Source organism: Microcaecilia unicolor, chromosome 2 (assembly GCF_901765095.1).
Source record: "Microcaecilia unicolor chromosome 2, aMicUni1.1, whole genome shotgun sequence".
NCBI lineage: Eukaryota > Metazoa > Chordata > Amphibia > Gymnophiona > Siphonopidae > Microcaecilia > Microcaecilia unicolor.
Genome location: NC_044032.1, coordinates 131915166 through 131928861, shown reverse-complemented (window position 1 = coordinate 131928861; position 13696 = coordinate 131915166). Strand labels below are relative to the sequence as shown.

General features: G+C 41.2%; 1 protein-coding gene across 1 annotated transcript in view; it reads right to left on the bottom strand.

Annotated features, from left to right (window-relative positions):
* Positions 1 to 13696, bottom strand: part of MSH3 (mutS homolog 3) — a 484945-nt gene that overhangs the window by 24378 nt on the left and 446871 nt on the right. The gene's annotated exons all lie outside the window — the stretch shown is intronic.

Sequence of the window (13696 nt, the reverse complement as noted above, 5' to 3'; positions counted from 1 at the left end):
AATAAGTTTTATTTAATCAACTGAAATTACAATACCAACCTGTGGAGAAGAAACATCTCCATATACTGTTGAAAACTGTTTCTAAATTAAATGAGATCTCTCTGCATCAAACATCTTGTTGCATTTAAGTAGATTTGTTGCATAAAGATGCATGCCTGTAAAGGCTGTCAAAACAGATGGCTCTTAAGTGGCTTCACTGGTATTTTCCTTTTGGTGGAATCTCAATGATGCTTAATGGTGGTGATTACACAACGTAAGAGTATTTTCTCATGCTATGTAGCACAAAATTTCTAATTTCACTTGTAAAACCACATCCTAACATGTATCTGAGTGGAAAAGCACTATTTCCTTAAACTCCCCTTTCTAACATACCAATTTTGATGATAGCTTTCAAAACCTATTTCCAGGGTCTTTGAAAATGGCCACCCTATATGTAGGTAAAATTATGCACAATGGAGGCAGTTGTATAACTGGCACTGCCATTCAGATGCCCAATGTCACATGGTGAAAAACTATTCTATAACACCATCTGGGCACTCAGATTCTATTATAGAATACTAACATAACCCAACGTTGGCATGTCTAACATTTATGTACCTGCAGTCACATCAGCCGTAGACCTGGCATAACTATGTGGATAGCAAACTGTGGTAAGGGCAAGTGTAACTTACTCTTTTCTGGAAGTTATGTGCATAAGTGGGAGCCCTGCCCATGTCTCTCCCACCATTCTGCCCATATGAACACCTTAGACACCCTTCTGGCACTTTTGTGGACATGTACACTTACCCAAAAAATGTCAGTATTCTGTACATTCACATGTACAAGAGGTGCATAAACGTAGGTGTCTAGTTATAGAAATGGGGGTAGTGTCTCTACATACATAATTTTATCGATATTTTCATGAGCAGACTCAAGGAAGAGCTTTCAAGTATGAATATAATTTGGAATTTTCAAAAGCATGCTCATGCTTTGACCCTAAAAATTACTTGTCCTCTATTTGATATTTCTTTCAATTCTGAAAACAGATGACAATTTTCAAACTGTGTACGTGTCAAATGCTTCAAAAAAATTACCCTGCATGTCCAAGTATGAGACTAATATAGGTGTATTCTAGGGTGGAGTTTGGGCAAAGAATGGTTGGAGTCATAATTGAGATGCGTATTGTACATGGGTACATGTATATCTGCTCTTGAGGTTCATTTTACTGTGATTTCCACAAGTTGCTTGCTAGTAATTTTATAAAGACACATAAATTCCCGACTTTTTATAAAATAGGCTACAAATAGGCATTTTCTTGCTCCTTCAACCTAGGCAACCTGCTATAAAATAACCCTCCATATGAAGGCTTTGCAGCCATTTTCAAAGAGAAAATGCACAGACCTTGTTTCCTCTCTTTCAGTTTTATGAATTATTATTGAGCTAGCATACTAATCTTAGTAATTTGAGATTAAAATGTCAAAGTTTTATTTTTTCACTCTATGCGAAATCTGATCTATAAAATCTCTGCTCAATAAATTTGCATTACTTATTCTTACCCATGACCTAATCTTCACTCAAATTGACTATTGTAATACATTTTACAATGGGATTTGTCAGTGCATTCTTAATAGACTTCAGTCAATTCACAATACTGCGATAACTCAATTAAGCTAAAAATTATTGGCTGCCAGTACTCCAGTGTTTTTTTAACTGGTGTGCCGCAGCTAATCTCGCAGGTGTGCTGCAGTTGAGGATCATTTATTACTAGATCCAGCTCAATTTGTGCTGGAACAGAATGTGCCTTTTAAAAGCTTTCTTTTCTCGTCAGCGGCAATAAACAGAGATTCATAAATCCTTCTTGCACCAACCCCAGAGCCTTCTCTCTGACATAACTTCCTGCTTCTCGCCTATGTGGAAGCTGGAAGTTACATCAGAGAGAAGGCTTGGGGTTGGCATGAGCAGGATATATGAACTGCTGCTCGCTATCGCTGACCACTAGAAACAAGAAAACGCTTAAAAGGTACACCCGAGGGAGGGGGTTCAAGAAAGACAAGGGGGAGATGCTTGGTCACTGGCTGGACACAGGACAGGAGGAAGAGTGCTGTACTATTTGTGGGGTGGGGGGTGGGGATGGGGAAGAGAAGGTAAATGCTGGACTATTGGGGAGAGGAGAAGGTACGTAAAAATAGTGGACTATTTGTGTGTGTGGGGGGGGGGAGAAGGTAAAATACTGGATCATGTGAGGGGGGGGGAGGAAGAAGATACAATGCTGGAGCATGTGTGGGGATGGGGAAGAAAGTAAAATGCTGGACTATGTGTGGGGTTGTGCCTTAACAATTTTACAACTGTGTAAGTGTGCCATGCGACGAAAAGGCTGAAATTCTCTACAGTATATAGGGAGAAATTTAAGATTTTGGTACTAGTCTTCCAAGGTTTGCACACTGGCCACCTGGCCTCTCTTTTCAACAATTTGTTTCTTCATACCTCATCATGAGCCCTTCATTCTCAATGTGTTTACAGTTCATCCCTCCACCTTCTAAAGTATATCTTGAGATTACTTGACACTTAGCTTTTTATATCCTAGCTCCATTGTTACGGAATTCACTCCTTAAACATTTGTGTGCTTTATATTCCCAGGCTATAATTGTTAGGTCTTAAAACCTTTATTCTTTCTTTGCTTTTGGTGAGTAAATTGAGGACTGTTGGCAATCTTGCACTTCCTTTATGCATTTTTCTCTTTTCTTTTGCAATATCTATTGATTGTTTTGTAAACTGCTTTGATGCGTTCTAAATGGCAGTACATTAAGCCTTGTAATAAACAAACAGCACAGTTTTCCTTCAAAACTTGCCAAGGGTATAAATTATTTATGAAAAAATATCTGCATCTGCTTTTTATATAGGCAGTTTTTTCATTAAAAAAAATAAGGCATGTAGACTTGAAAACTGACTCTACACTCAGTTTCCCATCCTGCTGAAAACTACTATCTTTCCCCAACTCAGAACACCTCCCCTACAGGTGACTAAAACTATTTCAGTTGTAGAGAGTGCATGCACTTTCAGTTATAGTGAGCAGGGCCGCTGAGGGGGAGGAGGAGGCCGAGGGAGGGAGGGCAACATTTCTTGGGACTGGTCTCCAAGGCGGGGGGGGGGGGGGGGGGGGGGGGGTCCGAAGCCGGCAAGACTTCTGGAGGCCGGCAGAAGATTTTACTCCCTCGGTCTGTCCCTTCTACTCCTCCTCTGTATCGGGATCCAGGTGATAATGTGATAACTCGGGTCTCAGTACACAGGAGCAGGAGAGTGACAAACCGAGGGAGAAGCATACGCAGGAAGGTAAGGGGGCGGAAGAGGCCTGAGTGAGGGCAGGGCAGTGGGTGGCAGTGGCCAAAGTGGGGGGTGGTGGCCCTGCCCTGGGCTCGGCTCTATCTCTCAGCGGCCCTGATAGTGAAGGAAGGCAAATTTTTAGATGTACCAAGTAGATCAGTATTTACCTATGTAGATGACTTTTGAAATTTTGAAGACAAAATTGCCATAGTACTATCTGAAAGGATAAAAAATCTATCCCTATTTACCTGCCCCCCTCACTCATGATTTTCTAGAATTTTACCATATCTCCTTCAACATTTCTTCTCCAAGCTGATGAGCTCAAACCTGTTTAGCCTTTATTCTTCAGATTACCCTTTCTAATTCTGCTATACCTTTTGTAGAATAGGGTGACTAAAACTGCATACGGTACTCAAGTGCAGTTGTAGCATGGATTGATACAAAGGCATTATTATACTCTGTTTTATTCTCCATCCCTTTCAAAATACTTCCTTACATTCAATTTGCCTTTTTGACTGCCACTGCACACTGAGCCAAAGATTTCAGCATATTGTCCACAAGGATGCCAAGATCCTTTTCCTAGGTGGTGACTTCTGATATGGAAACCAGAATCATATACCTATAAAATGGTAATCATTATGAATGATATCTCTTACTGAAGGCATCTTGAACTTTGCATTCAAGTCTCCTAGAAGAGAAACCAATTGCACAAAGTGATTTGACAAATTAATTACGCTTCTAAGGGGGCTTAGGTAACCTGCCTAGAGTAACCACAGTTAAATGTCCAGTACCTCATGAACAATTCCTGAAGTTATTAGAAAGTCATGGGATACAGGGCTGCCGAGAGGGGGGGACAGAGGGGACAAAGGTCCCGGGGCCTGGGCCTCCAGAGGGGCCCGGCGCCGCCTGGCCCTCCAGAGGGGCCCGGCGCCGCCTGGCCCGCCCTCTGTCACTCTCGGAACTAACCTTAAGCCTCCTTTCACTTCGCAGCAAGCAGCAGCAGGTCAGGCCACTCCTTCCTTCCATGTCCCGCCCTCGTCTGACGTAACGTCCGCGAGGGCGGGGCACGGAAGGAAGGAGGAGAGGTCTGCCCTGCCGCTGCTTGCTGCGAAGTGAAAGGAGGCTTTAGGTTAGTTCCGAGGGCCCGGCCCGATAGCGGGTGGAGGGGGCCCGGCGACCTCGGGTGGGTGGGCGGCAGGGGGCCCCGGCAACCACAGGTGGGCGGGGCCCGGCGATCTCGGGTGGGCAGCGACCTTGGGTGGAGGGGCCCAGGGGCGGCCTTGTCCCGGGCCCGGCTCTCGGCGGCCCTGATGGGATAGAATGGTGTCCTATTGTGGATTAAGAACTGGTTAAAAGATATAAAGCAAAGAGTAGGGTTAAATGGTCAGTATTCTTAATGGAGAAGGGTAGATAGTTAGGTTCCCCAGGGGTCTGTGCTGGGACTGGTGCTTTTTAATGTATTTATAAAGGATCTAGAGATGGGAAAACTAGTGAGGCAATAAAATTAGCTGATGACACAAAATTATTCAAAGCTGTTAAATCACAAGAGGTTTGTGAAAAATTGCATGAGGACCTTACGAAACTCAGAGACTAAACATCTATATGACATTTAATGTGAGCAAGTGATGCAAATAGAAAAGAGGAACCCAAACTATAGCTATGTGATGCAAGGTTGAACATTAGGAGTAGAGAATGACACGGGTATGGGGACCCGCAGCAACAACAAGAAAAAAACCTACAGCATTTACCCCATGTGCAGAAACAAAAATTTTCACTGCGCCATGGGAGCGGTAAAAAGCCTTGCTCCTGTGGTAAAAAAAAACATTGAAATCTCTTGCTCGGTGTGCAATGGTGGCTAAGAAAACAAATAGAATGTTAGGAATTATTAGGAAAAGAATGGAAAACAAAATTGAAATTAATATAATGCGTTTGTATCGCTTCATAGTGTGACAGCACCTCGAATACTGTGTGCAATACTGGTCACTGCATCTCAAAAAAGATATACTGGAATTACAAGAGGTACAGAGAAGGGTGACAAAAATGATAAAGGGGATCGGATGAATTTCCTATGAGGAAAGGCTAAAGAGGCTAGGGCTCTTCAGCTTGGAGAAGAGACGTCTAAGGGGAGATAAATGAGAGAGGTCTATAAAATACTATGGGCTTCTTTTACAAAACCGTGCTAGCGATTCCCATGAGGCAGTTGAGAGGAAGCCCATAGGAATTGAACGGGCTTCCTCTCATTTGCTACGCAGCTTTGTAAAAGAAACCCTAAGTGGAGCAGAACAGGAAGACATGGGCTAGGGGGAACACCAGGAAATTACTAGGTAGTAAATTTAAAACAAATCAGAGAAAATATTTCTTCACTGAAAATGTCATGGAATTATATGCCAAAGAAAGTAGTAAAAGCAGTTAGATTCGCAGGGTTTAAAAACGGGTTGGATAATTTCCTAAAAGAAAAGTCCATAAGCCATTATTCAGATGGACTTGGGAAAATCCACTGCTTATTTCTAGGATACTGTCAAAATACTAGTGGCGGTACTCTACCACAAATATGTATATACACAACCAACCAAATGGTAGAAATGAAGTCAACTGGTCACCAAATAAATGTGATAAGGGGGAGTCTCATACAGTCACCAAGGCAAGTAGGTTATCACCAATCTGATATGCCTGATCAACGTGACAATTATAATCATCCATCCATACCAATTTTTGTATATTTTTAATTGCTTATAGTGTCCTTTTTACTTCTTTTGTATCAATCTTTAAATTTCACCTTATTCAATAATGTGACCAATGTACTCTCAGTAGGAATTTTCTCATTTACTGTAGTGGAGATATTAGACACTTATCTGTGTGCATGTCCTCAAGCCATTCCAGGAATCCTTACTATCCCGACAGGTGCCTGTTTCGCTCTTATGCTTTGTCAAGGGACAGTCGCTCTCCTCCTCCTACTGCTGATCAGTAGTAGATAAGGGCTCTGAGTGATTATTGTTTGTTCTGTGCTAACTCCAATAATCTGAATGATTAAAGTGATTTTTCTGGGACACTACAGTGTTAAACTACCTGCTAAACTTCTTTCTGTGTTTTGCTTGAGTTTCTGCGCTGCGCATTGCTGACCCCTGAATATTTTTCCTTGATCGTCTGGCTGACTGCGCTAGGCGTGACAGCTACAAATTATATCCATCCTTACAACTAACCCATAATCTCACTGATATCAACTCCAGGTTCTTTTTTATTCAGTTTCACTGTGCAGTCGCTAAGTATATAACAAGAAATTTCACCTGGAACATACTTTCCAGGAAGCAAGCAAGCATAGTCCTTGTCTATGTGGGGAATTGAAAAAACCCTCACCTCTGATAGATTCCTCAAATCATAAAAATCTGGTGCAGATAGGAAAACAAACAAAAAATGTATTATGACACAGACAGCAAGTGTACATGTTACTTAAAAAGGTGTGAGCAAAATCCAAATAAATAACAAGTCTTCTTTTCCTTTATAAACTACTACTACTAATAACATTTATATAGCGCTACCAGCCGCACGCAGCGCTGAACACTAAAAGGGGATTTTAGCCCATTAACAAAAGCAGATTTGAGTATGAAACTCTAGTATCTCAACTAAGCCTACCACCAACTGCACAGTCACTTCAAGTATTCTCCTGTCTTAAGACCCCTATAATCCACTAGGGGTTATTTCTATTTGCTTTATGTTCCAGTGAAAATTACGCAGTGAAAAATGCGCAGTGCAGAAACTCAAGCAAAACACAGAAAGAAGTTTAGCCGGTAGTTTAACACTGTAGTGTCCCAGAAAAATCATTTTAATCATTCAGATTATTGGAGTTAGCATAGAACAAACAATAATCACTCAGAGCCCTTATCTACTACTGATCAGCAGTAGTAGGAGGAGAGACCGACTGTTCATATCACTCAGGTAAGCACAACCTTTACATTATAGGATGATTAGGTAGTGAAATGGCAGATCATTAAGAGGAGTTTGGGGGATTAAGCACATCAGGGCAACAAGTGGGTCATACAAAGATGTTACAGAATAGATATTCTTATGCTAGTGGGGTTGTGAAATCAGTAACAAAGTAAATGGCCAGCCCAGTGGCTCTGGTATCAAGTGTTGAGCATTAGCCATGTAGGTAGTCTTTGGTTTGATCCCCAGCTAGGGTCCTCTGATCTCCAGGTTGGCTGGAGGTACAACGGAGGTAGGGTTCAAAGCCCCTGGGAAGATAGAAGTCATGGTTATTGCTTAAGGGTGACATTTAGTCAGCATCGTACTAAGGGCTCTATGAGTGGTGCGGCCACACAGAGAGCAAATATCGCTCTCAGTCCATCGTCTCTTCTAATTGGTGGTGGTGAAGAAGGAGGAGTGGAGGTAGGGGATGGGGAGGAGCGCCAGGGTGAGTTACACATAGAAGAACTACAGCTCGGGATGGATCTGCACCTAGTGGCTGAATTCATGGCCCATGATTGCAAAGCTCCTCTGGGAACTGGTCTCTGGCTGAGGACTGTTACTGCAATGATCAGGTTAAGTGTATTGTGGGTAGAGGCAATATAAAATAGGGGAAAAATGCCTAGGTCATTATGAATGAAAGCTCATGGCAACAGATCCCAGTTTTGGTCCAGGTTAAGGAAGTGGAAATATAAAGAAGCAGGAGTAAACTGTTGGGTTAAAAAATCTGAATGTAAATTATAACAATGTTCAACCTTTTCCTACCACTGCCCTGCACATCAGCCCCTAGTATGCCTAGAATCTGTTAACATGCCACCTTCCACCACCTCCAGTGGTAGATCATTAACTATGGCTACTCCAAGCAGATTACCTTAGCCTTCTTAGAAGCTGCAGTCATATCAGCACTGTTAGGGTCACATATGCCACACTATGAAGGTGACCCTAATACCTTCCTAGAATCTGGATGTAGTCGTACCTCTGCTGTTAGTGTTAATTGACAGCCCTTGCAGGTTACCCCAATAGGTAACATGGGAGAAAGCCAATATTCACTCAGGAGTGCATGGTTTGGAGTAAGATATCCTTTAAGGATACCATCAAAAGAGAGAAGTTTGGGCATCTGAACAGAGAGGTGACTGTAAAGTCAAAAGTAGTCCAGGTGCCTTTAAGTTTTATTTATTTATAAAACTTTATACACCTTCTTCTTGGACATGCCAATCAAGATGATGTACAGACATATAATTTAAAATACAATTTAAAACAGTAGCATATTCTTACAAATTTGCCCTAGGAAACAAATAACATTTTAAGAGTTTCCTAAACCACAACACTGAATCCACATTTTTGAATTCCTCTGGTAATTTATTCTACCAATCCACAGCCATAGATCTAAAGCTTTTCTTTCTCCACATCTTCATCCTCAAAACTGGATTTATTACGAATCCTTAACAGACTTTTTAAAAGAACGTAGAGGACACCTGGGGGCAGTGGTGTGCTGGAGCGGGCTCTCACCAGCTTGCCACAGCCATTTGTTACATTTTTAAAAATTTTGGGAGCTGGTTGTTAAAGTAGGCTCTCTGTGACTACTTTAACAGCCAGCTCCCAAAATGTGGGCTTGGGCTCCCTCCTGAACTCCCTTTTACTTTGCTGGCAGGGATGCCGAGTCCCACTAGCCAAATAATTAGCCTGCCACTGCTTGTTTCTGATTCTAAGCAGCAGGCCGAGACTTCTCACGTATGCTCTGACCGTGTGCAAGATGTCCCAGAATGCTGCTCAGAGCCAGAAACAAGCAGTGGGGAGCAGTGGCAGGTTTTTTATTGGCTGTTGGGCTCGGCATCCCTGCCAGCAAAGGTATGCCTAGCACGCCAGGGGGGGAAGAGAGAGTCAGGCGTTGCCCCCCCCAGCCCCCCCTTCAAACTGCAGGGCTGGCTACACCTGGAGAGACAGAGCCTGTTGTTAAAACCTCTACATAAGGCTGTAGCAAATATGGCACTTGATACTTTAAAATTTTAAAAGTTAATACTATTAAACACAGATCAGCCAGCGTAATGTATCAGTTATATCAGTGTGGTTCTAGTTCCTTTTTTGCTCTTTGTTGAAACTTTTGCCAACATATTTTGTGAAACATGAAGTTTCCTCAATTATTTCCTAGACATGCTGACATACAACATATTACAATAATCTAAGAAACAAGCAACAAAAGGTTGTACTACTCTCTGAAAAGATCAGCATCCAGGAAGGGCCTCAATTTAAAATATACTTGATGTCTCACCTGTAAAACCTGACGTTGACCCATACCATCCTCCTCTAGGATATTTGCTGCAGTTCCTGCTGCCCCACCTTCACTTGAACCCAAAGTATGATACAATCCATATCCCCAAAACATAATCACATTCCACGCTAACCCACTTTCACTAAACCAATCATCTACCATATACATACAATCCACCAGAACTTCTTGTTGGCTAGACCCAACTCCATCAATAGGGAGGAGGAGATAAATGTCACCAGCATATGCATAAGAAAAAAATTCCAAACTTTCTAACCAAGGGACCTAAAGAGGATAAGAACAAATAAGTAGCATACAGAAAGTGGAGATCCCTGATAGAATCCCCATTTCAAATTTCTACTTGTAGACCACCTTCCATTAAATCTGACCTTAAAGTTCCTCTTGGACATAAAAAACTTAATCAAGACCAACACCTTACCAGATAACTGAAGCTGATGGCATCTTCTAACAAGAATTTCTAACCCTACCATATCTAATGTAGCATTGAGGTCAACTGAGATCAAAAGCATTTTCTTTTTATCCTTTGAAAAATATACTCCATCCAAAAGGGCAGCCAACAAAGCCCCAGAGTGCCAGATCCCTTTCTAAATCCAGCCAACCCTATATCCAAAAGATCAAAATCTTCGAAATAATTACTTGGGCCAACACTTCTTTCTCTAGAGTTTAGTAGCCATTGGTAAGTTAAAAATTGATCTAAAATTCTCACATGAATCACAAGGTAATCCTTTTTCTTTAATAAGGGTATAACACCTGCTTCCTTCAAAGCCCTGTACTAAGGAGGCATTCATTATATCAGCGAACAAAACAAACATATAATCAGAGCAACTTTTAACCAAAGACACAGAGGCTGGACCTAAAGACATATCAACGAAGAGCAAAGTTGAAAGATTGTAAATTACCTCTGTTAACTATTGAGCAGATTGTAGACCAACAAAAAACATACTTTGAAATGTCTGCATAAAAAAATGCTAGAAACTAAAAAAATAAAATATGGAAGCCTTAGGGGCTCTTTTACTAAAGTGTAAGTTTTGCACTTACTGCACGTTCACTGTGAAAATTAATGTGGGGTAAGCAAAGTCTGTGCAGTAGATGCAGGTGACTTACAATGTAGGGCTTACCCTGCATCTGCCTTGCACTTATCACACAGGGCACTACACTACCTGCAGTCCTAGATAGTTTGGCTAATATCAGTCACTGAGGGTAACACAATGCAGGCCCATATAAACAGAAATAAACTGCTGCAGCGGTGCACACCTCTTTCCAACAAATCTCCAATCCTGCCCCTGATGTCACAAGCCCTCACTCCAGCCTCAATTCGCACCCCCACACACACAACGCCTCACCACTCCTCTGTGGGCCTGGAATTTTACAATGATATGAAAAAGTTTTTCAACCCTCCTGATTTCCCCTCTTATTACATACAACAAAATGTCATATTAGATAAAGAGAACCCAGTAAGCACATAACACACTTTGAACTATATCAGTCTGGAGAGTGTTATGCCATTATCTCCAAGTGGAGACTTGGAACAGTGGTGGATCTTCCCATAAATTACCGGCCTGCCAAAATTATTCCAAGGGCGTAACAAGCCATCTGGAAAGTCATAAAACATTCCAGAAGAATAACCAAAGATGCATCTCTAGCCTCAGCCAAGGAAAGTGCTTATGGCTCAACAATAAGTAAGAGACTGGGCAAAAATGGGATTAATAGGAGAATAGCAAGACAGAAAATGCTGTTATCCAATGGTAACATCAATGCTCAACCCAAATTGGCAAAACACACCTGGATGATCCTCAAGTCTTTTGGGATAATATTCTATAGACAGATGAGTCGAAAGTGGAACTCTTCGGACAACTCTTTGGTCTAGTGTAAAACAAATAAAACATTCCACACTAAGACAATCGTACAAACAGTCAAACATGGTGGTGGCAGAGTGATGGTGTGGAGATGCTTTGCTAGCTGATGTCCTTAAAATCTGCCATTATTGAAGAAACTATGAATTCTGCACTGTACCAAATAATTCTTAAGGAGAGTGTTTAGTCATCTGTGAGTGAGCTGAAGCTGAAGTGTAATTGGGTTATGTAGCACGACAATGATCCAAAACACAAAGGCAAGCCTATATCTGAATGGTTGAGGAAAAACAAAATTAAAGTTTTGGATTGGCCTAGAAATAGTGCTCACTTAAACCTAACAGAGATACTGTGGAAGGGCCAGAAACAAGCAGTTCATGTACGAAAACATACGAATGTGTCTGAATTAAAACCGCTCTCCAGAGAGGTGTGGGCTAAGATTCCTCAACAACTATGTAAAAGGCTGATGTCAAATTGAAGGACACATTTGGTTGAAGTTATTGCTGCTAAAGGTGGTACAACCAGATATTAAGTTTAGGGGGCAGTTGCTTTTTCACATGGGCGATATGGGTGTTGGATAACTTTGTTCCTTAAATAAATGAAGTAATAACTAAAAAAAACTGTGCTATGTGTTTAGTCAGCTCCCTTTGTCTAATATTTATTTAAAGATCAGAAACCATTCAGTGTGACATATGAAAATAATAGGGGAAATCAGAAAAGGGGGAAAAAGCTTTTCACATCACTGTATCTTCCTCCCTTGGGTCCCATACTCTAAGTCACATTCCCCAGCTATATTCCTGTTAAGGTGGGTTGGGCTATTGTCTCTTAAGAAGGGCCATGCATTTCTCCTATGTGCTCCTTCACAGGTGTTAGACTTTTCCCTCCTCAGGGAAGGGTAGTTTTAAGCTAGGGGAATTTATGGGGTAACTGATTAGTTACCTGAGCAAATTCATTTGAAAGCTGCCCTGTGACACACACACAGAAAGGGGTCTGGGCACAATCAAACAGCAGAGATAGTAGGGAACGAAGCTTCTTTCCCTACTATCTCTACTGTTTCATTGTACTCAACCCCCTTCCAGTTTCTCCTGCCAACATAAATACACTTTCTTTTTCTCAATTTTTGAGATAACTATTACATCTAATCTTATATTACGAACCTATAATTTTGCCATATAACAACCTTGATTAGGGCTAGCATTTCCCACATAAGTGTTTACAACATGCTTCACTGCTTCCTACTAAAAAAAACCTTTCTCGCTTCTTAAAGACAACTGCAGTCATACAAACGAACAATGTATAGTCATTGTTAACAAGCAGAATAGAAAACCATTCAATCCTTTCTCCCATTACAACACATTTATTATTAAACATATAAGCATATTTTAAGTTGTCCTGCTCGTCAGAAACTACTCCAGTCTTGAAATAAATGGCCTGATGCTACACGAATTCTAATGCATTGTTGGCCAGGATAATTACACAATCATGAGGAATACTGTGCAGAAGCTAAAATTACTGCATGTTCTAGGCCAGCTGGCAAGCAAAAGACAAAGTCAGACACTTTCAGTTTTTCAGGTCTGGAAATTTTTGCAGTACTTTCCCTCCTTGACTTAAGCAAAAGCTTATAAAAAAACTGATAAGTTCTTAAAAATTGTCTGTACCCTACAGTCTTACAATAAGAAAAGTTGGGTTTTCTGTCTTTGCCATCTCACGGTTCTACATTGGTATAAAAGCTGAAGTGTCTTGTGTACTCTGCAACAAAATTTGATACAAAAAGCCAGGCCAACCAAATTGCAAATGGGGGGGGGGGGGGGGGGGGGGAGGGATGAACCCTGCATTTCTGGAACATATACATCCTTAAATTACTTCTTTATCTTGTCAGGTTCAAAGAGTTTGCACAGAATATTTTAGTAAGACATTTACCATAGGTCTTATTTTATACAGTGGGGCCTATTTTTCAGATAACAAACATTAAATATCTCTACAGAAATGGTAAAATTGGGCAATATATGGGAAACTCATGTATCCTAATGCCTTAAGTACTAGAAATAAGGTTCTATATCTAGAGGCTGTGATGGAAGAGGATGACTTGGATTTAGCGGTGGTCACAGAAAGGCTGTTGGGTAAGGTTTGCCACTTTTTGTATGACACCAAATCTGCAAAAAGGCAGACATCCTGGAAGGTATGGATAACATCCAACCTAACCTAGCACTTATTAATTGCCAAATCCTAAGAAGGTCCCAAGGCGATGTACAAAAAGTTGAAGTACAAAATAAATTATACAGTTTAAACAAAAATTACA